A 6,960-nucleotide genomic window follows, 5' to 3' on the forward strand; every position below is an offset into this window, starting at 1 on the left:
ACGGCTAGCTGTATCTCTGAACCATTGAGGGTCGCACAAGCACTAGTTTACTTGTTCTCGTTGAGATAATGAATTAAATGAGTTGAACTTATAAGAAATAACTTTGATATGATCAACCGATAAGCTTATAAATAAAGTTTATAAAAGCTTATAGAAATTTTGAGAGCTTGACTGTTAAAGACAGTCAAAGGGAGTGCACTTGTCTTATTTAGACATTAGTGATCTCGAAATTAAAGTGTGCATCATAATAACGAACAAGTTGAAATTGTCACATCGATGATATTAGATCGCCGATCGGGATTATGATGAGATAGATATAATGGGAGCATGGATCATGGGTTTGTATGAGTATAAGTTCATCATGCTAATTTGTTAAAGTTCAAATAGACTTTAATAATTAAATTATATTTTAATTAAGTTAAAATATAGCTCATTTAGTTTTTATAAAATATGGTATTAATTTATGTAATATGTAAGTATTCATTATACCATAATTTTAAAAACTTGCACACAAAGCAATATAATATTAATGCATGATATTCTTAAAATTAAATTCATTATTCGAGATTGGTTTGATTGGGCATGTAATAAGAATCTTTTATTAACTTAATTAATCTAATTAATTAAATAAAAAAGATTAATTAATTAAATAAAAAATGATTAGTAATAAAATAAGGATTTCTTATCCTTATTAATATAGATAGCATGCATTCGGTGGAAAATTTTAGGCAAACAAAATTTCAGCTCTCATATTTGAAGTCTTTGGCCACCCTAAATAATAGGTATAGAGTCGATTTCTTCTTCGTATTCTATCTCTACGCAAAATATATTTATAGTTTCTTGTGCAAGTTAGAAGAGGAATAAGTAATCCGGTCGTGGACTTGATTCGAAGATCGAATAAGGAGGTTCGAAGAAAGTTCGTAGGGATTTACAACAAGAGCTACGTCCGCTAATGCCGGAATAGTTGGACCCGAGTGAATTATTCACTAAGGTATATCTTCCGACATCCTATGTATGATTATATCATCTAAACCATGCGAGTGTCCAAACATTTTGAAATTCAACATAAAATTTTAAAACTTCCGCTGCGATTTGGACACGAGAAAAACCGATATCCCAACATCAATGTGTCGAGAGATACACAAAAAAAATTATAATATAACATATCTCAACCAAAATATGTGTGTATCAACAACTTATAAGTTCAATATGGTATGCGTAGTAGTATCGATGTGTCTGACTAAAAGAATACGTGTGGACAAAATAATATTTTATTTTGCACGTCAATTATCAAATGTTTTGGAACATTTTATGATCCGCAATCTTTGATTTTGCTGAAAAGCTTGAATTGTTATTCTAAAGATACAGGCTCTTCATCTTATAGGACGGTCCTTCACCGTATTTAATTCTGCGTCACTAACTTTTGATCCTTTTATCACAACATGATCAAGTTTAGTGATTTCATCTCTTTCATATCTTATTTCTTTAAGCATTGCTGCTACATCCTTCATTGTGGGACGATCTTCGGGAGAAGGATGCACGCAAAGCATTGCAACTCCTAAAGTTTGCATCATTTCTTGAATTTCGGGGTCTGGTCTTTGGTGTAAACTGGGGTCTAGCACCTCAGTTCCACCTCTTTTTTGCCTCACCCAATCCACAATGTGAAGGCCTTCCGGTATGGTGGGATCAGTCGTTTGTTTACCCGTTAAGACTTCAAGAACGACGACTCCGTAGCTGTAGACGTCGCTTTTCTCTGTGATCTTCATCCTGTATCCATATTCTGCACAACCAAGGAAACAGAATTTGTTGAACTTGTCAACGTGATGTATCCAAATTCGGGTTTTGCAAGAGATGATGAAAATGAATTGAATAAGAACGGATTTAAATCTAGTTCTTGAACGAACCTGGAGCGATATAACCATATGAACCAGCAACTGTAATAGAAGAACGAACAAAATCACCATCATCAACGAGCTTAGCAAGCCCGAAATCAGCAATATACGGCTCAAAATCGAAACCTATCAAAATGTTACGCGCCTTGATATCTCTGTGCACGATAGGGGGAACACAATCGTGGTGTAAATACGCTAAACCTTGAGCTGCACCTAATATAATCCGATACCTCACATCCCAATCCAAGCACGGTACGCTCTTTTCATGGAGGAGACTTCCTAGGCTTCCATTGGGCATGTAATCGTACATAAGCAACCTCGTATTCTGATTCCAACAGCAACCCAAGAACTTGACGATGTTCTTGTGTCGGATTGACCCAAGAGTCTTCACCTCGGTTGAGAAGGAATCTCGAACCGAGTTACCATCCAACTGATCATTTTGACAGTTGTAACCAACTTGTACAGCCGTTGGCCATAGCTTCTTTACTGCAATGACTTCACCATTGTCAAGTTCTGCTCGGTAAACAATTCCCGAGCATCCCTTACCGATTGTGTTGGATTCGACCAGACAACCTAAAACCTGATCGACCGAGAAATTCAGTTTTTGAAACGGTGTAAATTTCCAAGAAACAGAATCAGGTCCTCCCAATTCAGAATCGGTATTCTTGCTGATTTTTCTAACCATTAAAACTGCTACTATTCCAAGAATCTCCAAGGCTGCAGTAACGACAGACGGCAATGCAATAGCCAGTTTTAGCCGCCATGAAGTAATACTGCGGTCACCAGGCAGTCCCATTTCTTTTGCATCTCTCAGGAAACATGAGTTACGTCCCCGAGTACACAGGCCTTGATTTCCTGTCAGTTCAGTTGAAGATAACTGCCGAAACAGCTTATTATCTGGGAGAAAACCTGTGAAATTGTTGTAAGAGACATTCAGTGAAACAAGGTTTAAGAGCCCCGCAAGAGACATCAGATCTCCTCCAAGCTTATTGTGGGAAAGGTCAAGTACTGAAAGCTTGTTCAAAGCAACAATCTGAGGAGGGATTTCCCCTGTCAAGCTATTCCAGCTGAGATTCAAAGCGATTTCAAGAGCTTCGATTTCAAATATTTCAACCGGGATGCTTCCAAACAGCTGGTTCTGACTTAAGTCAAGTAACTGAAGCCTTGAACAGCGACCGAGGGTTGAAGGGATTGGCCCTGAAAAGGAATTGCTGCCAAGTGAAAGCCTGTTGAGAGAAAAAATTCTCCAAAACTCCCTGGAATCGGTCCAGATAAATGATTCGTTGTAACATCCAACACCTCAAGTTTACTCAGCGTAGAGATAGAACGAGGCACATATCCGGTGAGTGAATTTCCAGCCCGATTCAACATGTGCAGTTCTCCACAATTGCGGATTTCATCAGGCACTGATCCGATTAAGTGGTTATCAGAGAGATCTAGAAAGCTCAGATTGGTAAGAAATCCAATTTCTTTTGGTATTTCTCCGGTGATTTTGTTGCCAGAGAGCCTCAATCTTGTAAGAGATTTGCAGTCACCTATCTCTGGTGGTAAAGAACCAGATATATCGTTAAAGATACAGAGAAGCTTGGTTAGATTTTTTAGCTGAAAAAGGCTCTTGGGTAGGCTGCCTGTCAAAGCATTGCGCGACAAATCCAGGTCCTGGAGGCTTTTGCAACCGGACAATGTTGCAGGAATGATTCCCTCAAGCTCGTTATCCCAAGCAAAGAAAACTTGAAGCTGAGTCAAAGATTCAAGTTCTGACGGAATTGAGCCACAAATCTGATTTCTGTCGATTTGAAACTGTATCAAGCTCGTGGCATTGGAAATAACAGCAGGGATTGTGCCCGAAATATTGTTGGTACTGAGCATTAATTCCTCAAGATCGGTCAGGTACCCAAAAGTCTCCGGTATGCTTCATGTCAAGAAGTTCAACGAAACATCAAGAATCACCAAGTTTCTGCAATCACCAAGCTCTTTTGGAATAGGGCCCACGAAACTATTCTGCCATAGCAACAGTTTCTCCAATTTCTGAAGCTTTCCTAGTTCCTTCGGAAGCGAGCCTGACAGGCTGTTCTTTTCTACAAATACAAGTCCACAAGCTCCAAGCAATTGCCTAACTCAGGGGGGGATTTCACCTGAAAGCATTGTCGTGTAAAGAGACAGAACCTGAAGCTTCTTCAACTTACCAAGGGAAGCTGGAATTGCACCGGAAATTTTAGTATCAGCTAAACCCAAAACTCGCAGATTCTGGATATTTCCAAGCTCATCAGGGATTTCCCCATTGATATCTTGATTCCCTCCAGCCCTCAGGATTTCTAAACCTGCCAGGTTTCCAAGCTCAGCAGGAATGCTTCCGCTTAGACTGTTGTCAAATAATAGAAGACTTGTCAGGCTACTGCAGTTCCCTAGCTCAAGTGGAACCTTTCCAGTTAATTGATTAGAATTCAATGTCAACTCCTCCAGGCTTTTAAGGTTCCCAAAGGTTGAAGGAATACTCCCCACAAGACTGTTCGAACTGACATCGATTGCTTTGAGCGAGAGACAGTCTCCAATATCAACTGGGATTGTTCCAGTAAGATTAGCCCCGGAAATGGTGACCCTTTCAAGAAATCGCAGGGAGGAAAGATTTGAAGGAAAAGGAATACCGAGCTGAATGGACTGAATATTTATCTCCGTGACAAAATAATCAGGAGAACAAGTGATGTAAGACCATTTACAAGGGTTAGAATCTCGCGAGTTCCAATTTGACAGAGCAGAAAGAGTCAATGAAGAAGAATGAATCCAATAAAATAAAACAGAAACTTCACTGTTGGAAGCGCTGATGGCGTTTTGTGCAAGAATTTGGAGCGAGAAAAGGAGGAAATAGAAGAAATAGTAACGGTACTTTCGGTGAAGATGGAAGAATTTCGGGGCATCGTTCAAGAATTGCCTCGGCATTGGCATCAAATTCCCAGATTTTTAGGCTCAATTTCTCGAGACTCTCTCGGTAAAGAATATTATATTAAATTAAATATTTATTGTCAAGCTCAAAAATGAAAATATTGTTTATTTTTATGCTAAACACTATATTTTCAAAAATATATTAGAGTTTTAATTTTAGTTTTTTGTCATATAAACTCAAAAAACGAATACGTTTATATAGGTACAAAGGCTGGAGTTTATTTCAAAGATGTAATTTACCTTGGGATTAAACTTATTAAGAATAATTAATAAACTTCTCCTACAAAAATATTTTTATATCTAAAAGTTATAGCTAATAACGTTTTCTCAATACCCTACTTTTTTATACGGAAAACTCAATTTAATTAAATTTTGCACAAATTTTACCTAGACCAACTTAATTTATAACAAAATAAATTTAATAAACGTATGGTCATCGACTACATATTTTTTTAATAAAAACTCATAAACAACCAAAAAAAAATTAGAAATCATATCTATACAAAAATATGAAAAACAAAATTGTGAATTTCCAAGTGTACTATTAATTTGTCACTCCCATGAAAACTCTTTTGTTTTTTTTATAATCAGATATGAAAGAAAACGTGACTTGTATTGCATGCATTGTAAGACATAATTCTTTAAAATTATTTTTTTCTTTTAAATAAGATTATATATTAAGAGTTTTGTCTTTTTATAATATTGAGTTTCTTAAACTCTATATTTTATATTTAATACTTAAAAGAGTATGTTTTCTAATGTAAGACTATTTTTCCTATCTTGTATGAATCTATTAAAGGAATCATATCAAGATCAAAACATGTCTATACATATTGAAGAATGATTGTTGTACAATAGATGAGCGAGATACGAGAGGACAGAGATAAAGCTCGAGAATTTTCAGAAGAACTCGTAAATAAGAAGCATCGCTATTTCAATGTGTTGTCGTGACGTGTTCGGGACATTTGAAGACAATACTCATACAAAGTGTTTATTGAAGAATTGTTTTGTTGCTCCCAATATTGACCACATATATTTGCATTCTCGTGTTTTGGTTATTTTTGTTTTGATATTTTAACATGCAATTTACTTTATTGACTTGTTAGGTAAGATAGTGTTTTGTTTTTAATTGGTATTGATTTTGTAAACTCGATTTATTTTCTAGTGATTATTTTTTCATGAAGCATCGCACAAGTGTGTTTACATGTGCATAATTATCTTTACGTTATTTTTTAATTAATTTATTTATTTGTATTTATATTATTTCACTGCATGTTGTCGCGATGTGTTACAACATTCGAGATAACACTTATATCTGATACACACAACCTTTCCTATTTTGGTAAACAAAATTCATAAATTAAGATGATTGGAAAACAAAAATAAAAACCGAAATCAACAACAACAAAAAATCATCCATTAAAATTTAACAATCGATGTGTGCTCTTCTTTGAAAGAGAACCAAAATGACGTCGAGTTTGTTTAGAGGGAGAACAATGAGTGTTGTGCTTTGGGAGAGAGCAATTGATAAGAATAAATAGTATTTTAGGAAATTCAAAATTATATCAAGACTTCTAGTTAGTGTGGGGACCCGGGCTCTAACTCGATTATCTTTGGGGATTAGTTGGATCTTTGCTAGAAAATGTGGGTCAAAATTTTGCTTTTAACAGTAAATCAAATGTATAAATGAAGCATGGAACTATTCTTGATTTGATTAAACAAACATAATGTACATACAAGTCTGTTTTAGTACAATCCTATACTAGTGTTCAGAAAATCCAGTACACGTCAAGCACAAAACGACTAGTAATCTGCTATGCCCGAAATCACCACAATATCTTGATCTCTCATCTTGCTCGCGACCCTAATCCTGCCCCACCTGTCGTTATGTACACATACAGACACAACAACAGCCGGAAACTCCGGTGAGAACAAATCCCAGTATAAAACATGTATACATGCATGTCATGCAATAAATATAAAATCATAACACATAAATCAGTAATTATGACACACTAGTGAATACAGATAAAACTCTTCGACTCTTATTCTTTAACTCGACTCATATATAAGTCTAGGGATCCCGGTGTGAATAAGACGTAACAAGTCTCCCACCTACTCTCCCAAT

The 6,960-nt window shown here is 36.1% G+C and overlaps 1 pseudogene; it reads right to left on the reverse strand.

Moving 5' to 3' along the window:
* Nucleotides 1-1,290: 1,290 nt before the first annotated feature.
* LOC140956720 (uncharacterized) lies at nt 1,291-4,875 on the reverse strand (annotated as a pseudogene).
* Between the last annotated feature and the right edge of the window lie 2,085 nt (nt 4,876-6,960).

The sequence above is a fragment of the Primulina huaijiensis genome, chromosome 14, assembly GCF_012295235.1.
Source record: "Primulina huaijiensis isolate GDHJ02 chromosome 14, ASM1229523v2, whole genome shotgun sequence".
Lineage (NCBI taxonomy): Eukaryota > Viridiplantae > Streptophyta > Magnoliopsida > Lamiales > Gesneriaceae > Primulina > Primulina huaijiensis.